The sequence below is a fragment of the Strix uralensis genome, chromosome 9 (genome assembly GCF_047716275.1).
Source record: "Strix uralensis isolate ZFMK-TIS-50842 chromosome 9, bStrUra1, whole genome shotgun sequence".
In the NCBI taxonomy this organism is placed as follows: domain Eukaryota; kingdom Metazoa; phylum Chordata; class Aves; order Strigiformes; family Strigidae; genus Strix; species Strix uralensis.
In genome coordinates this window covers 24,018,152-24,037,706 of record NC_133980.1, presented here as the reverse complement: position 1 = coordinate 24,037,706, position 19,555 = coordinate 24,018,152, and the positions used below count along the sequence as shown (strand labels likewise).

The 19,555-nt window shown below is 43.0% G+C and overlaps 1 protein-coding gene across 7 annotated transcripts in view; it reads right to left on the bottom strand.

The window, feature by feature from the left end:
- PIK3CB (phosphatidylinositol-4,5-bisphosphate 3-kinase catalytic subunit beta) overlaps positions 1 to 19,555 on the bottom strand; it is a 104,965-nt gene that overhangs the window by 75,194 nt on the left and 10,216 nt on the right. For 4 of the 7 annotated variants that reach the window (XM_074877739.1, XM_074877738.1, XM_074877743.1 and 1 more), the window contains exon 2: positions 9,399 to 9,571. The gene's annotated coding sequence lies outside the window, so the exon portion shown is untranslated. Of the gene's footprint in view, positions 1 to 7,881; positions 8,016 to 9,398; positions 9,572 to 18,691; positions 18,703 to 19,555 lie in introns of those variants that run through there. The other 3 variants (XM_074877741.1, XM_074877742.1, XM_074877744.1) reach the window with 3 other exon arrangements.

The following is a 19,555-nucleotide window of genomic DNA, read 5'->3' as shown; positions in this document are numbered from 1 at the left end:
ACTAGTAGTATCCATAACACAGCACTTCTGAAGTGCTGGAGAAGTAAAACTGGCCTAGGATGAAGACTCACCGTATTCCATTCCGTTTAATACACATCTTAACAGTAGTATCCCTTTAACATTTGAAAATTTGCAATAGTTTACACATAGTTTGTAATAGTTTGCAATCATAATAAAGTTATTATTTAAAGAAAAGTTAGTTATATAGATGAAGATTATCAGTATAAAGTATTTTTTTATTTATAAAAAGACTTTTATCAAAAGCATTATGGCTGTCTTACATGAATATTAAAAAGAAGCTGAACAATATCAGCCTGCTGAGAACAGATAATCAGTCCCTCCTTGTTTTTATTATTAACAGAAAGGAAAGTCTTTTTTTGCTAGCAAGCGTTTTGTGCTAAAAATTAATGTACCATTTGCTGCTGACAATCTGCCAGACTAATGATGCTTTTCTTCGCTCAAGTGGATTCAGAAACTACTACTCATTTTCCAGGCAGCATTTATCACAGATTCCCAAATACAGTCCTCCCATGAAAAGAAAAACAAGACAGCTCGTCTCCACACTCATACACACACTTCTTCACACTTAAATTATTACTACCAGTAAATAACTTAAAATACTTCAGCAGATGCAGACAAGCATTCTTCACCTCCTGATATTATGGCTCAATTGTAATGTCACGGTGCACCTAAGACTCCCGTGAAACTTCCATTCAAACTTGACAGAAGAAAACTGAAGAAATAAAATCATAGAATCATTTAGGTTGGAAAAGATCTTTAAGATAGAGTCCAACCATTGACCTAACACTGTCAAGTCCACCACTAAACCATGTCCCTAAGCGCCACATCTACATGTCTTTTAAACACCTCCAGGGATGGTGACTCCACCACTTCCCTGGGCAGCCTGTTCCAGTGCTTGACAACCCTTTCAGTGGAGAAATTTCTCCTAATATCCAATCTAAACCTCCCCTGGTGCAACTTGAGGCCATTTCCTCTCATCCTATCACTTGTTACCCGGGAAGAGAGACCAACACCCATCTCGCTACAACTTCCTTTCAGATAGTTGTAAAGCTATGTTTCAAATTTTATTTCCTCCTAGGTTTGGATTCATTATTGGGTTTTTGATTCTTGTTGATTTCCGTAGTTTAGTAACAGGACTTGCATTCTACTGTGTCTCATTAACATGTGGCCATTTCATATGCCTATACAGACTGCACACGTGTATATGCACTATCTGTTTTACTGCTGGCTGTATACCAAGTACTAACTCTTCTTTACCTAGAAGATCCCTGGTTATGGCTCGAACAATCCTCCTTAAATATCTTCATGGGCATTTTGAACTGCATCCTTAGCAGGGCACATAGATACCTAGATAGTAAATTCAGAGGTCCTCCTCTGTATCAGCTGAAACGAAAGGAAGACACTCAGCACTAAAGGCTAGAAATACAAACACTCCAAGATCACATGATTTTCAGACCACCACAAACAATGGAGAATCCCAAAAGCCTTGCCTCCCTTAGCAACACCCATTTAAGTCCAAAAGGCATCTGAAAAAAAATCAACATCCCAACACCAGCAGAGAACAAACAATACCGCCAGCCATCTTGAAGCACTGAAACACACAGGGTCCAAAAGCAGGCCTCCCAGGGTCACGATTTCTACCACACAAACCCCCGTATCTCCCCAGAGTACCTCTACTCCCAGACTGCAGAGCCCCTACCATAGCAGTCCACTTATTTCCTAGCCTGGACCTCACCTGTGACTACTGCTTTCCTTTCCTCCCACAGCTGTCACCAGAGAGTCCTTTCTCCTGCAGATTCCATTTTACAGAATACTATACTTTGTAAAGGATAAATTATTTCTCATACACATCCTCATGACAGGACCCCACAGGGCACTGTAAGGAACACCAGCCTGTGCCTCCAAGAACCAGCAGTCTAAAAAGACAAGACACTTAACAGAGTGAAGACTCACACATGGTTAACACACAGGTCCTTAATAGGAAGGAAATCATGGGGGATCTGGGGAGAAGGAATAAGCCAAGAGCAGTAAATTTAATGACAGACTATAAGAAGAAGAAACAAAAATGAAGCCAATCAGGAAGGGGATACAGTGCCCAATACAATTTTAAAATAACATTTTATGTGCTTCTTTCTACCGCATCGACTTTGTACTGAGCTTTGAGTTTCTACTGACAACATTAACTTTGTTTACCTGTTTCTCCTCCATGGGTACGTGTGTCTGTACCCCTGTGTGTGCATACACAAACCACAGGCTAACTTACAACCTTCCAGAGGACACAATACTAAATAGCAATACTCACATCACTGACAGAAAACCACCATGCTGCGGTACTTGAAAGCAGTCTTTTGGGGAGTTATTTTTAGTGACACAAATGCAATCACGTTTTAAAATCAGATATGCTTTATAATCTTCTGCTATTGACATTCCATAACGAACATCAGATTGTTAACTGCAAATAACATAGCACATTTTGAAATATCACTTTTCATTTTAAGAAAATAAAATGATGCAACAATATCAAAATCCATCTCTCAAGCACCTTATTTACAAAAGATAAAAAAGGTATTGCTCAATAGATAGCTACCACAAGAGCCCAAGCACTACAAATGTTACCAGTTATTCTATTTTCTAGAGATCTACCTACTCTTATTTTTAGACTGCTTCTAGTACGCTGTAGCTGTATACAAGCACAAGTCTTCCACATTAAATCTGTCACAAAACCACCTGACAGCAGGGCTGTGAGCCTCTTACAATGTCAGGTCAATCCTACAGAACGCCAGCTATTGCACACTCCACACAAAAGCTTTCATAAACAACCAACTATTCTTATGCTTGTTTTTTAAATATTTCATTGCTTTGTTAAAGATATCTTCTGTGCATTCAGACAACAAAGGACTTTCAGAAACACTGAAATGCTTCATAACAATACTGTATAGTAAAACCAAAGACACACTAATGTTCTTATTAATTCTCATTAACTGACAACACAAACCACAAGCACTCCCGTAACTTCCACAAAACTATTTATCTACCTCTACTACCCAAACAAGCTATTGCGCACATGCTACCAGTTGATGCAAACTCAAAACTCATATCATCTAACTCATCTTTGAATCCTCTTAAAGGTTTTTTTTAATCCAGTGGATATATGGTGCCTGGGGGCAAGGGAAGGACAGGAACAACCCAAGGCAAGAGTAAACAGGGCAAACTCCTAATGGACTCCACATCACTTTAAAGGTTCATCAGTTCCAAATTAATGCATGAACAAAAGCCTCTGCCTTCTGCTCTAGATACAAGAAATCTGGGAACAAAAGCCTCAGAAGAACATTGTGAAAAGAAGTTCAGACTCTTCAGTCTAAACCTTTGGTAGCCCCCAAAAGTGAACTTCAAAAGATAGTAATGAGAACACACTGATTACTTGGCTCTCATAAAAAGAAATTAGGAATCACAGGGTTGTCACCTCCTTCCCTCTTAAAACTAAACTCATTCAAAGAAGCAAGATACCATCACACACAGGCACAAAAATTAAACCCACAACAGATTTTTTTTTTCCATCACAGGGCATATCTTTCCAATTCAATCAACACAGTATTGGGGGGGACGGGACGGACATGGACACAAAGTGTATTTATACAGCTATTTTATGTGCAATATTCACAATTCTTCACGCTTTCTTAGAATTACTTTAATTTTAGAGGCAGAGGTATCCTATCAGGTCAACTCACTCCACCCCTGCCCCAAGAAACTATACCTCACTTGTTCCAATTTTCTGTTAAAAAAAAAAAGTGAAGTAGTAAAAAATCTGGGGATCATTTATTAACTTAACATGGGAAGTAAAACTGTTCAGCATTACAGTGACACGTAAAGTTACACAAGCATAAAACTAGACACTGATATCTGATGAAGTTCCTTTAAGATATGTTGATGCAGAATTCACAAAGCTATTCTAAAAATCAGAATAACTATTGCAAATAATAGTAAGATATTCTGAAAACAGAAGAGCACCCTTTACAATTCTGTTTCATAGCGAAAATTTAATGCAACACTACTTAAAAACATGCAAGTCTGACAATTTCGAAAGAAACAAAAGCTATGAGTAGTGAAGTGAAAGTAGCAAAGATAGTACCTAAGGACAGTCTAGGTCCTCTATTTGCATACAACCAAATTGATAAAAGGCCATATTCTGTAGCACACTAGCAATTAAACTTTGGCTACCTAAAACTGCCAAAACCAAACCAAATAATGTGCACGTCCCCCCCCCCCCCCCAAATTATCAGTGGGAGACAGTATAATTACTCCAATCCTACCTCTCAGAGGAAGCTTTTTCTGACACATCCATGTCACTATTTGTTTCTTTAATCTTCTGAAGCCAGTATGTAAATTCAATTATTGTGGTAGCTACATATCCACAAGCATTTGCACTAGGGCCTCACTCTGCAACTCTAACATATGTAAATGAAACCACATTCCTGAATTTATTTCCACCAAAGGTTGAGATACAAAGATTTACCCATGTAAATTTGACAGACTGTAAAACAGATTGGTCAATGTTGCACATAAACTAACTGGTACTTCAGGTATTACACAACTACACGTAACCTTAACCTTGCAGAATCTCTGATTTGCAATTTTTGACAAAACCACCACTTTGTTACCTGCTGTAAATTCTGGACCATAAGTATACACCTTACCAACCAAAAGCAAAACCACCTCCTTACAAGTTACTACTGTGATTTCTAAAAATTAATTTTAAAAAACCCTGTTAAATTTCTAATGCAAGATGTTTTTTGCAACCAGATCTGATCTAGTTATCAAAACAAAACACACTGAAACTTTCACATGGCGAGTGATTGTGAGGACTAACAGCACTGCCACAAAACAAATTGTTTAATGAACTCAGCCACCAATACTGATTTTCTTAAGTCCTCCATAATTCAAAGTCCTCACATCCCGACGTAAATTAATTGAGATTTGAGATGTAGTACATAACACCATGTGTGTCAATGCTCCAAGGGTACCAGTTTGAGTACAAACACACATTTACCCAAAAAACCCAAACAAGCAAGCTTTTCCATGTAACTGTCTAAATGATGCTTATTTCAGTAACTTAACTGTCTGCTGCTACCAAGCGGGGCAAGTCAGAAAGTCCACCTCAAACAGAAGCAGTCCCATGGACTTTGCATAAAATACACTGCCACATTCCACAGCCCAACAACCCACGTATTTATTTTCAGATAAGTTAACTGGTGGCAACTTTTAGAGAACCAAGGGCAAAGCTTCCATGTGTATCTCTAGATCTATGAAAAAGCACTTAAGCTACTGGAACTCTGTGTCTCTGGTCACTGAAACACAATACCAGCTTGCTAGCTAAACAGCCAAAACACCAGCATGCATTTCCACCCAACTTCTAAATAATAAATCAGTATTTTTCCTGCACCCTCCTCATATATATAGCATTCTGACAGCTTGTATTTTTACTGGATTGTGGTTTTAAATTTCACATTTGCGAAATAGAGCATATTGCAGACATATGCAAGCTTTAAAAGTAAGTGTGCAACATTTCACAAGCATATTGACTGTACGTTCAACTTCCAGTCAAGGGAAAGGAGTAGTGGAGTACTGAAATCAGGGACAACAGGCAGGAAATGTTCTCTATTTACTATATCACAAGAATCAAAGAAAGATTTTTTTTTTTAAGAAGGCTTTCCTACACTATAATTTGGAGTTCTGCCAAAACTCTACAGACAATTGGAGAACTAGAGAATTTATGACATCAGATATTCCAAGGAAGTGAAACCTGACTTCACAGAAACAATTTTTATTCAAGAGAAATGTATTTAAATAGACATCAAAAAATATTTTAAGACCTCATATGGAAGAAGTTCCTTTTTAAAAACTTTTAAAAAACCCACTTAATTACACGCTGAAACCCCACCCAAACATGTTTCCAAGTCAATCCACAACACAACATTCTTGGTATTAGTGATATCCTTGATATTCTTTTTTAAAAAAAGGCCAAGAACAGTTACCAAAGAAGTTTTGTTTAAGAATCCTTTTCTTTCTCTCACTCTTCTGAAAAGCACTGCTTGCTGGCATGAAATTCTGAAGCCTGGAAAACCATCATCAGTCTGAACTGAAACTTTTAGATCGAAGTTTCCAAGTGACCTGGTGATCGATTCCCCAGCCACCTTAATGCATTCCATGCATAGACTTTGCAACCCTTTGACAAGCGTACGGATATTCAGTATTTCTTTATACACAATTTTGCTAAAAGCAAGTGTATTATAAGGTTTAATTTCACCTTTTAATTAATCTTTGAAGCCCTACAGTTGTGGAAGTCTCTAGCTAATAGTGCAAACCACAGGCCGATCAAATTCCTATGACATCCTTCATGTATTCACCTAATGTCAAAGCCCAAACTACAGTCCTGAAAACATAAATAACGTATTACTGGAGTTTCTATAACACGCAGCTTCAGGAGCTTCCTAAGCCTGAATAAAGTTCAACATCCACAGTATAACAGCAGCATTGATTTCAGAGGGTATGTAACATTTAATTTGGCTACAGCTGTCAATTCCAAATGAACAAAACTCATCAATGTATCTGGTGACAAGAAAAGTCTGTAAATGCAGAAAGTTCTGGCAAAACAACCCTAAGCTTTCTTGATTTTGGAAGGTATCCAGCATCAGTCTGTAAGCACACATGCGTTAGAGCTAGACAAACCAGCGATTCTGGCATGAAAGGTTTCCGTTTCTCTTTCAGGAACTCTTGGGACTAATGAAGATTTATTCTCCCCTTACGCAGAAACAGGTCCTCATCTGTGGAACAGTTTAGTTGTCTGCTAAGAAAGTACACAACGACAGTGCGCTGCCAAAGCCACCGATCATTCCGTACTGCCCACTCCGCTGCCCCGAGAATGAGCAGCTAACTGAAAATACACTTCATAAACACCGCTTTTCCATACAAATTCCTGTGGTTCAGAAGGAAAACAGCGCTCAGAAACCTAGCTGAAAACAGCCAGCAGTATCGAACAACCTAAACGTCACTTAAAAATCACGCAGCGATCGCTAGTTCTCGGTTACGAAAAGGACATTAAAAAAAAGTCACCGGGGGCAAAGCAGAGACCCCGCGTGCCGGGCGGAGCCGCAGGGGGGGAGGCGGTGACCACCGAGGGACCACCGAGGCTCTGCCGCTCGCCCCGCGCTGCCCAGCGGCCCCGGGGGTGGGGGGGGGGGGGGGGGGTCGAGGGGGCGCCGCCCGCTCCCGACACGCGGGACCCGGAGGCTCCGGCGGACCCCGAGCGCGGCGGCGGCGCAGGGAGCCGCGGGCCGGTCGCACAAGGCCCCGCCGTCCCGGGGGCGCCGGGCGCGCACGAGCCACTTGTTGCGGCGGCCGTTACCGCCGCGCGCTCCTGCGCAACGCCAGCCGCGGCGCGGCAGCGCACAAAGGCCCGTGTCCGCTCCGCCGGGACGACCGCCGCCCCCGCCCGCCCCGCGCCCCTCTCCGCGGACAAACGGCCGCAGCCTGCCGAAACCTTCCCCCGCGCCGGGGAGAGGGGGAGGCAGAGCCTCCCGCGCGGTTGAGCAACCACCGTGTCGCAACGAGCCGCAGCCGAGAAGTGCCCTCTTCCTGCGGAGCTCGGCGCCGCGGGGCGGGGAGGGACCGAAACGAGCCGGCGGTGGCGGCCGAGGCGAACCCCCGCCGCGCTCCCCACCGCCACGCAGAGCCGCCCGCCCGCCCGCCCGCGGGTGCCCCGTCGGTCCGTCCCGTCCCGCCCCGCTTGGAGCGCCGCACGCACCCCCGCGGCACCGCCAGCCAGGGCCGCCCGAGACTCCCCGCCCGCGCGCGCGCACCCACCTGCCCGGGCAGCGGCCGCCGCCGTCTCCCGCGCCGCCCCCCAGCCAGCGCGGCGGCGCCGGGCGAGCGCGGAGCCTGCCGCCAGAGCGGGGAGCCTGCTCCCTCACGCCGCCACCGGCCGCCGCGCGCCGCCGCCGCCGCGCCTCCTCCTCCGCGGGCACGCCGGGGGTGCCGGGGTTACCTAGGCGATAGCTTCGCCCTCGGGCCCGCCCCGCCCCCGGCGCGGGCCGCCAACCCGGGCGCAGCTTTCGGTATCAACCCGCGGGCGGCGGCCAATGGCGCGGCGCGTCCCCGCCCCTTCTGGGCGCTCCCGGGTCCATTTTCCCCTGAGGGCCGGAGTTGGCCGCGGGGCGGCGGCGAGGGGCCCCCACGGCCCTGCCCCGGGGACCAGCCTCGCTGCTGGCCGGCGCCGCCCAGTGCTGCGGGGCTGGGGGGGACTCGCTCGCTCGCCCACCCCGGGGTGCGCCAGACGGGCGTCCCGCCGCTGGCCGGGGCTCCGCTGTGAGGGCCGGGCCGCAGAGCCCCTCGCGAAAACCCCCTTTGCGAGCTACGGCAGGGCTCGCCCGCTGCCGCCCCGCTCGTTCACGGTCAGTTTAATTTCCCCCCGCCTGTCTGGCACCCCCAGACCGCGCTGCTCGGTCGTAGCCGCGATCGCGGCAGCGCCCGGTGGAGCTGCTGGGGGGCCGGCGGCCGCACGCCTCTCCCTGCGGCCAGGCTCCCGCCCCGCAGCCGCGGCTGAGAAGGCTGCAAGGCCGGCGGCTGTGTTCGCACTGCGGGGTCATCAAAGAGCAGCTTTCCCCGAGAGGCTTTTGGAAATCTGCAGGGAAGACCTCATTAGAGCAGCTTGTTGCCTTGCCAATGATTTCCGTGATACATCCCCATTCTAAGACTCTTAGTGCTGAGCTGTGAGGGGTAATTGCATTGAAACTTGTATGTATAAAAAAAGAGGTGGTTTTCTAAGGCTTAAAAGAAGCAATCAAAGAAAACCAAGGTAGAATGTACCCAGTAATGAAACAATTTACTTTTACATGCAGCTAGCCCTGTCCCCACCCACTGAAATCAGCAGTAACATTCCTACTGCCTTTCACGAAAATAGGGCGAGGCATTGTACGCGTTCAAAAAGAGTATGATCATAGTATGCATATTTTAACATCCCTATGCTAATAATCATGCTGTATTATTAGTCTTGTCTATTTTTCTCTCTTCATTTTTCCAGTTACTCCAGTTTTGAAAATAGAAAGATGGGTGGATTGCCTTCCTCATCACCTTCAGTCACCAATTCTCAAGGCACCAACAATTCATTAAATTTGGATTAAAAAACATCTAGGGGATGTTTAGTTGTTTGTTCCAAACAAACCAACCAACCACAACATGGATTGACTGGAAATTTATGGGAAGGACCACGATCTCTCCACTTATTTCAGCAAATGGGATTTTTGCATGAATGGTGAGCGTGCAGTGCAGCATCTAGGCAAATCTCAGTGGAAGGGCAGAAGCTAATGAGAATCCTTGCCTACCGTGTGTCAGTTGCCTTCACAGCCCATCTGGTGTGTGTATCAATTAATAGTTCCCCTTCCTGCTTTTAAACAGTTCTTTTAAGGCCGCTCAGTACTACAGACATTGTTTCTGAACGTCATGCTGCTTCTTCATACCGCAGGAGTGTGGTAACTTCACTTGACTTCCCTTCTTCCTGGAAAAAAAAAGCCAAGAGATTTCAAATGAAAGTAACTGGTTTATGAGGCAAGCATACAGATCATACAATGACAGTATGGATCATGTCCTATATAATGAAGTTTAGGTCAGCACATTGAGCCACTTGTCTCTTTTGTTTAAAGTTTACATTGCTACTGAAATATATTTCTGAAAAATAAGGTATTAATGAAATCCAGTAGTGCAAAAAGTCCCAGATATGTAACTTTTCAAACCATTCTAATACTTGTGGTTTTGACATTAAATATTCCAGATAGACTTGGCCTAGATATTTAAACCTTGGCTCACTAGCTGGCCTCACTGATGACAAATGGGTTTGTGCCTGGAAAGGCTAGATAATGTTTTTTAGAAAAGAGCTATTTAGTCTGGATCTTGCAACATTAGGTTGTTGTTCTACAGGATCCAGTGCGGGCTTTGTAAAGTGTAAGTCAACTATGATGCGAGTGAGCAGAGGGCTACAATCCAGAAACTTCAAAATCTGTTTACTGCACTGTCATCTTTTCAGTTGCATAATGATGCCTTGAAGTGTCTGTCATGCATAAAGTCCCAAGCACTTAAAAACTGGCTTGTATAGACAACTTCTGCTATATCTATGAATAGACTTCAATGAAATCTGTCCACACAGAGTTTTGCTTCAGGGGTGTAATCCCTGACTTCAAATTTTCTTTCCATTTTGTGTTTTAATGTATCCAAATGCAACATCAGTATTTAGCAGTGGGAGTAAAGATCTCAATCAGTAGTTATTAAGACATTTCAGATTATAGTTCATCAACTTGCATGATATTCATGTTCTTGTCACACATGGAGTTGTTGTGGAGTGTGTGTGTAATATGGATAAGGAACTTGCCTTGAAACATCTTAAAAAAACGTTTTTATACCCTCCATAGCAGTGAAAAAAACCCAAAAAACAACAGACTTCAAATATAATTTTAATTTTCAATTTCCTTATCTTCAGATTCTCTTCCCACCCCCCTTCACAAAACAACAAATGTTCTATTATTCTCCCCCCCCAGGCTATTGTTACACGTGTTCTCAGTATAACAAAAGAGTTTTGTCTAAAAAGGCTGTATCTGAGTCATGTCTTTGCATGTGAAACAGCTGTACACCTAGGGCACATTCTTGGTCACTTGAAAATGTGTCATTTTCAGCATTCTGGGTTTACATAATTTTAGCCCTGTGTCACTACAGTGATCAGAAGAAAGGAACAAACACGTAAGTTGTCTGCATATCTGCAGACATCACAGAACTGTGGCAGCAGACCTGGACAGAGGGAGAAAGAAAATGCAAATGGAAATGCCACATGAAGGATGTTTGACCTAAACTAGAAAAAGCTGGTCTGAAAAAAATTCAAGTAAATCTAAAGGACAGTGATCCAGAATGCAGCTGAATACTGGGCAGGAGGTGCTTAGAAATCATTTAAATGCTCATAGCAACTTGCTAGTGTCTAATACTGTGATACAATGGCAACAGCTACAGACCAAACCAGCTTTGGGTAGTTAATGCACAGGAACATTTTGTGGTGAATACAGAATAACATGGGAATCTCTCATGAGTATTTTCTTAAAAAAAAAAAAAAGTTATATTCAAAACTGTGTGAGCAATGGCAGAGAGAATAATGGTCACTCTACACCGCATGGTCATTCCTTTGTCAGCATGCTGCCTACTGTCATCCAAATAAAAGGCTTTAGAACATCCTGTGTACGAAAAATAACATGACAGTCTCCTAAGTAGTCACCAGAGGAAAGCCGGTTTGGATTATAACATTCAAAAAATAGCTTATCTGGAATTAACAAAACTTTCATCTCCCATTTTAAGTCCCTCTCTCATCTGTACTAGAAAAAAAACATCCCCTGTTGCCTAAGGTAGTAGGTTGTTACCATTTGGAGGCCAGAATCTCTCATTAGTCACTGAAACTTAAGAGGTGTTAATAAGCAAGCGAATAATTTTGGCATGACTATTTCAAGCCATGTGTTTAGAAAAAATAAATCACAAGAATCAGGATTAATTGTCAAAGTTTGTATCCAATTTCCTAAAAAGGAAATACTAAGAGATTCCCAAGGAATTCTGTACGTTAGAAGTATGTTTACTAAGTCTGTACATATTTCATGCACTAGGTTAGAGTACTACAACACATATAAACAATACGATAGAGAAGGTATGGTATGCGGATAGCACGATCCTGTAACAGTCTCAGCTGACAAATAAAAGCTGGCCTGCTGGACCAGACCTTCTCCATCTCTGCAGATGTTAGACCAATCTGTGAAATCAAAGCTGGCCACTGCCATTCGGGCCTCTCAGGGTGCACCCATAAAGTGCTAATGGCATGGTGAAAAACTCAGCGTGACACACCAGCTCAATTCTGTGAGCATAACATTCCCTCAAAGGTGTTCTGTACAGTACGTTGGTCTCTTTTCCTGCGCTTGCACCAGCGTGTGTGTCTATAATAAGCTTCTCTTTGTTTCTCACACTGACTCCGGTGAAGGGGGAGGCAGCAGCAAATAATGGACCGAGTGACTGCAAATGCAGATGTCAGACAAAACGGATGCTGAATTTGGCTAATGAAGCTACAGCCTGCAGCAAGAACAAGCAGCTTTTAACAGTGCTTTGCTAAACCACGTTATTTAATATGTGTAAAATTCGGTGGAAAAGTTCCCTGAGAACTTATACCCTATGTACGGGAGCCAGAGAGGCAAACCACTCTGTTATCTACAGCAGCGCCTCCAATAGCCAGCAGCACTGATACCCAAATATTCAGCATCCTTGCACTTCACTGTTCTGTTCCCCCTACTGAATTTGGTGTCTGAGGCCTCTCATTTTAAAATTTTAAGCCTAACTTAAATGACATAAAGCCACTTGAAATAGAGGGCCTCTTCCTCAACCTCCCTGGCCTGCCCTGGCCGCTGTAACACACCAGAAGTAACAGCACGTCAGCTGATTCACCCGTCAGGGCAGACAGGGCCCTGCTGTGAATGAGTGGGCTCAGCTTCTTCCCCTTTTCCACCCTCAGGCAAGCTGCGTGAGCTGGCATGCAGGAGCAGGTCCAAGCTGGAGAGAGGCCTTAGCCCACGAAAGCGCTCCTTCTGGAGCACCGGCTTTGCCCCCACACAACACGACTGCTTCTCTCCATCTCCCTAAATCTGGGCTGTGGACTGGGGAAACTGAAGGACAGTCCCTCTCTACTGAGGCTGCAAGTGTGCCAGTAAGAGCTGGGAGCTGAACCCTCCTACCCTACCCTGTAAATCCACACGTAGAAGGCACATCGTCATACTGCTTCCAAATCACAGAAACTCCATGATCAGGAGCTCTTAGGCAGATACTTTTAAATGGTGACATTCTTGGTCAATTAATGCCAATTCTGTTGTAATAAAGCAGCAATTTTTAGTATCATTCACCTGTAGAGAAACTGGTTGAAAGTACTTGACACTAATTCTATACTATAGCAGATGTATATGTAGTTGCTTATTTTCTGCATCTGCTCACAGCAAACAGAGGTTTCGGGGTATGATCACACCTTACAAGACAGCTTGTTCATGAGGTATGCGAACATCCTCTTATATCACCCAGTGAAGATCAAATTGCTCAGAATTAGGAAGAGCAAGGTCTTTACAAAGATCAACAGCATCCTGAAGTGGCTGTCTGACTCTGCTGCTACAGCCTCTTTTTATATATCAGTATCTCTACATGGTTTTTTATTTTTCCAGTTTCCTAACACAGATTTTGCAAAAATAGTTCCATTCATCAATACAAAATAACTTCTTTCATCAAAAGCATCTTGAATAGCTAGTGCCTAATAGAACCAGGACTTCTGTCCACACGTAACCTCACACACCACCCAGGCAAGTCTCCCACCAGCTATTATCTCCTCTGCCCACTTTATGAGTCTGACCTCATACCCACTATTAACATATTTTTGTAATAAAGAGCAGCACTGGATTGTTAGAATTGCCAGTTTTTAGATGAGGCACTGAGTTCCCTTGTGTTATTTCTGCTGACTTTTCTAATCAAATATAAAGATCCCATGACACATTTTGACAAAAAGTAGGGCACAGCCAGCTTATTTATTCTTTTACTAAAAATAGGCTTCAATGTCCAGCAGGTTGTAATGTGTTAGGTAGCACTTGAAGTGTAATAGCTGCTGTACCTGCCTCGATACAGCTACATTACCAGTTCATCCAGCAATATGCTAATTATGAAAATCAAACATCAGGCTTCACAATTACTTTAGTAGTTCCATTTTGCTAAAATGCTTACTAGGATTAGACTGTCCAACAATTGTAAAGGCAATAAAATACCTTCTCATCCTTACAGGAGGAGTTTCTGACACCCTTCCAAGCACAGCGCAGCATGTTTTACATCTCTTGGGTTAATGGTATATTACTATTCTAAGCCAGAGGCAAAGACTAGGAAGAGATTCATTACGGGAACTGGAACACAAATGGTTGAAAGAAACCTGTATCTCTCCCACCTTCTTTACATATTTATTTTCTAGCTGGGCTTTTTCTTAAGGCTATTCTGATAACAGAATGGATGTAACAACTGTGAAAACGAATAATGATCATGAACACTACTGAGTCTATTACACTTTTTAATGACTATGGATATGAAATACACTACATTATTTCTGAATTTGGCCTTGCAGAAGACTTTCAAGTTTGCTTAGAGAAGTTCATTGTCTAGTCACAATGGTGTAGGTCAGGGTTAGCAAGACTTCATTTTGTGCGGAACTGTTGTAAGAGAAAAAATACAGAGACTTTAGCCCCCAAATCACACCGGTGTAGTTCCCCTTTGAGTCAAATAAATTTACTGACCTGCAGTACACAGTGAACATCACTTCTGAATTTGGTCATGCGCCATTTGCGAACCATGAAAGACTTGCTCAAAACCAAACCTTTCTTTATCTTGCACAAGTTATATGTCATGTGCAAACCAAAGAGATAAGAAAACATGATATATTACTGCTACCATAAAACACAGGTACTGCATTAACATTTCACTAGCCCATGGAAAAACATGACCACTTCAATCTCATTGACTATTACACACTACTAGAAAGCTAGTGCATCTGTATCTATCTATACCTACATATAAGGGCAAACTGAAAAAGTTCATGTGAAATTTTAAAAATCAGCACAAGAAAAATAACATATACTACATGTAACATCATTCCTCTAAAAATATCAATTCTTTGCTACAAACGGACTATTATTTTGAAACCCTATTTAAAATCTCAGATTTTAGTTTATTCCCTCTGGTGAATGTGTTACAATTTTAATACTACTTAGGAGTTTCTATTTTTAAAAGCACTATCAAAAATACATATATCTAGCAGATAGGCGTTCAAAAGGCTTTTATAGATTTCTTACTAAGGATGTTTCAAGTGTCTAGAAACCTCCTAATAATAATTTGTGAGCATCAAATAATATCAGTGTTTCTTTTGCTATAAAACTGTTCATCTACACTAAGATTGGTGCAGAGTCTCTAAAACACACTGAAATCAGGGACAACCAAGAATATTCAGTGCTCTGCTGGAAAAAACAGAAACACTTTCATCTCACAGTTCTATTAATTTAACTTCCTATGATCAGGAGCCATGAGTCCCACCCTCAGAAAAAACAGCACTCTGACAGATTTTCAGAACAGCACCCACAAAGTGTTATTAACAGGCACTGCTCAACCAATGCAGGAGAGGTTCTGGGAATACTTCTAAAATGTCAGCACATCTTCTGATGCAAAACTCTGTACAACCTTTTGTTGCTAGACAATCCGGTCATCCTGAATCAGGAAGACTCATGTTATTTCTAGGAATTACATTTTAGACAGTTTCTTTGAGCTATATATGCATCATCTTCATTTTTAGTCCTCAATAGCTAACATTACTAAATCTGGCTACATGCCATAAAAAAAAAAAAAAAAAAATTGTTGCAGCATAGGAGGAAAAGTATATTATTATTACTTTCAAAACTGACAAATTAAGCCTGCCATACTATTTTGGAAAATCCAGGCTTTGTGCTAAATCGCTTTTTACTACAATGTTTCCAGGTATTGATTAACCAATCAAAATACGTGTGTGTTTCACCCACTCTGTCTGGCAATCTATCACAAGTCTGAAAGCTCCGTTTATATGACTCATACACCTTTAGATTAAACAACTATGCAAATGATGCCAAGTCTCTATTTATCACAGCTTTGTCAGCGAAACAAATCATTCAGCAGGTGAATCATGAAATTACTGTCTGTGTGGATGCTAAGTAAACACAGAGGGAAGCAGAGATGCCAGCTTAACTTCACACTTCCCAGTCTATTTCTCCTTCCCATCTCCTTTGCTCTATCACTGTGACATCGCTAATATGAGCAGATGAACTCTTCTTGCCTTTTTCTCAACACACAGCCCATTTGGCTGCAATTCAGAAAGTCCTTTAGACACATCAGGAAAACTGAAGCACATGCTTAAGTGGTTTGCTCGGGAGAGAGCGCTTGCTGCGTACACCTCTGAGAGGTGAAGTGGGGTTTCATTTCCAATACGAGAAGTGCATCCATTTAAATGGCTCCACCATTTAAGTGTGCAGCTCTCCTGCTTGGAGGGGGCTCACAGGGGGCTTTTGCTGCAATTCTGCTCTACAGTGAAGAAAATCTGACAGGATGTCACCGCTCAGAGAAGGGCTAGCCATCTGGACAAGGTTAGGTCACCTTTGCAAGAGAACACATTCCAGCAGTTCATAAAAATGTGGCTGGAGAGCATTTTTTTTATTCCTGGAATGTACCTCATTGCCAAAGAAGGTAGCTTATGCTCAGGAAAATATTCCAAGGGGAGCAAACAAATTCTTCTGCAAAGCCATTCCTCCCTGCTCCACCCTGGCTGACATTACACAAGTTGAATAATGCATGTCAAGGTATTAAGTAACATGTAAACATTTCCAGTAAATGTTTCGGCTTCAGGCCTTGGCTTAACTGGTATTGCTTTCCTCTGTGATAATGGAAAAACAACTTCCTCAGTTCTTCTGCACCTAAAGCTTAATATTAATAAAGCATTTCCTACCAATCACTGACTGGAATCTTCCTCCTCCCCTATCTCCCAATATAGATTTTAAACTCCTTGAAAACTGACCTACTGAAGTCTTACTCAGAGATGTCCTCTGAAAGTCTCTGCTCGGCCTTGTAGCCTATGCAATTGGGCAACCTGATGTCCCAAAAATATTACAGTTCTGGTAATACTTTGAAGGACAAATGACAAATTCCAATTGGAAACAAGTTGGGTTCTTCTCATACCACCAAGGATGTTTTATATTAACCCCTGGCTTCCCATCATGCATTGCCCAACAATATTCTCTCCCCAACTTTGAAGATTATGTATTTTCACATATTTTTTCCCAAGGGTGCAAGAGCACAGGGTTGGGAAGCCACAGCCCTTTTCAATGTGGTAGAGGAAATCCCCTTGGAATTTAGTATTGCTTTAGGCATGCACACTGTTTGCACAGCATATGCCAGTAATTCCTTTTCCTTTACTGTCTCTGACAATCCACAACAGGGGCAAATGCAGTTCTGAGCCGACTAACCAAAAGGGGATGTGCTTAAAAGCTAAAACATCACTGGGATCACCTCTGTGAGACTGGAACCATTAGTCCCAAAGGAGAACTGCCCAAGGAAATTTCTGGGATTTTCCACTGGAATTTGTACTTTCCCAAAGGATTTTGTGTAGGAGAGACTGACCTAGGGTCAAATATCTGAGGAACTCCTAGGAAACAACACCAAATTCCACTCTGAAAAGTGCTTGGGCAAAAACTTTGAACAGGAAGGTAAAGTCATGCATTTTCAATAACTTTTTCCAAGTATAAGTTATTCCTTTTAATGCCTGTTAGTTGCACAGGGCCGAGAGTTGTGGGATGAGCTGGATTGTTCTCCTTTGCGTAAGTGAATTGTTTTCCTGGCAATCAAAACTTGCAGCCCGGCTGAGGACATGGCACCGGCAGTGCTAAACACTACTTAGAACCAAGGGTCTCACTGATCCTGAAAAATCTTTCTCAGTACACAGATGCTTGAAAATGAAAAAGGTCAACTGATTTTCCAAGCTGAAAGCATGGCAAACTAACACTGGGTTTTAATCTGGTTTTTGAATGGCGCATATGGAGTCTTCTGGCATAACAAGACATAAGAACATCCAAAGAACAGGAGATTGCTTTGATGTTTACTGATCAATTGGCTCCAATACAACTCTTTGGAAGACTGTCTGAAAGTGAAATTAGTTTCCCTGGGCTTCATTATTGAGTTGCAACAAGACTGCTCTGAGCCAAACTGCAACTAGTAAGATATGTGCTCCTGTTTGGGCAATATCTGGAAAGCAGAAATACCATGGAACCACCTCTTCCAAGCCCTCTCCCCCTGCTTACAGCAGCAGCCTTTTTTGCCTTATCTCCCACATCTGGATGAGAAGCAATGGGCTGGTGGTACTGAATATCACAGCTCCCAATCCCAAGGCCACCAGCTCTTAGTAAGCTTCCCACCTCTGTATGATAACTGCAGCACCAGTATCAGTGACTGTTCAAAGAAAATAAAGCATAGGGAAACAGAAATTATGGCCACCATGGCAAAATCAGATCACAATAACATGAGAATTGTTGTGCACACCTTAATAACTGATGTGAGCCTATTTTTATGTCTGGGCTAATCAGAACAGGCACAAAGCAAAACCCACGCCAGAACGAGCCTGTCCTGCTCAAAAAATTGTTTCCAGCAATGCAGCAATGAGTTAATAATTGCATTACAGCTATCACAGGAATGCCAGTGCTCAGTTTTAAAGAAAGGTTTTTGAATTCTACTTCCCTGGTGCTTTTAGCTCCCCCACAGAAGAGGAACTGTTGGAAAGACCAAGCCACCCACAAACACCTGTGGAGAAAGCTTTGGCTAGCCACTGCTGCTTTCCTAAGAAAGAGTAACTCACTGCATTCTTAATTCTTCTTTATTTATTTATGTGAAAAGCTGTTTATTTTTCAGTCAGGGCACTGAGGGCACCAAAGCTCAGGTACAAACTCCCTATACAGGGAGAAATGCTATGACAGCACAAGAAATGCATTTGCACTCTCCTTTTTCCCCGCCACACACTCACCACCATCTGCAAACAAGAAGCGTGTCCCCAGCTCCAGCGGGAGAGTCTCTGCAGGGCCGCGGGAAGAGGCAGGTGTCTGCCACAGCCTCCGCCGCACCAGCAGCGCATGGGATGAAGCAGGACACGGTACAGCAGACAGAGAGAAGAGGGGGTTTCCTGAGGGGGCTCACTGGTGTGCACACTGCACACCAGTGTAGATAGATATATATATAATCCGTACCTCCCTGCAACTTCACAGCAATTTGGCCTTCTAACTTTTAATACCTGTGAGAAATGACAGACCTCAGCCTGACACCCACCACAATCTCGTTGCTACAAAGCAGTGTCTGGCAGCACAGCTGCCCCCGTGCAGCAGCGCAGTCACCTTGCCCTCTCTGCACAAGTCCTGTATACCACATCCCGCCAGGGAGCTGGGAGCAGACTCATTATGCGGCAGATAACGATGACCACGGAAGGCCAAGACTGGATGGTAATGAGCGGCCATACACATCTGGCATATATGGAAATGTTTACATACCTGTCTACCCATAGATCTATATCCTTACTGTAGTATGCTAACTCACAGAGCTGCGAGCAGAGGACTTTGGCAAGCCTATTTCAGCTGCAGTGATCCATATCTTAAACTACAGTGAGCTGCTAAAGCAAAGCAAAGCAGTGATGTAATGCCATTAAACAAGAGCACACTGCCTTTAACTCTCACATGTGAATCCAACAGCATTTCTAATGCCACCATACAACTGGTACAAACACAGAATCATTTAAACTGAAACTTGAAACAAATCCTTACCGTGTCATTAAACTATATGTAAAATTTCTTTTGCCAAGTACAACTTTCAGCTGAATTTCAGTCAATCAATTACAGTG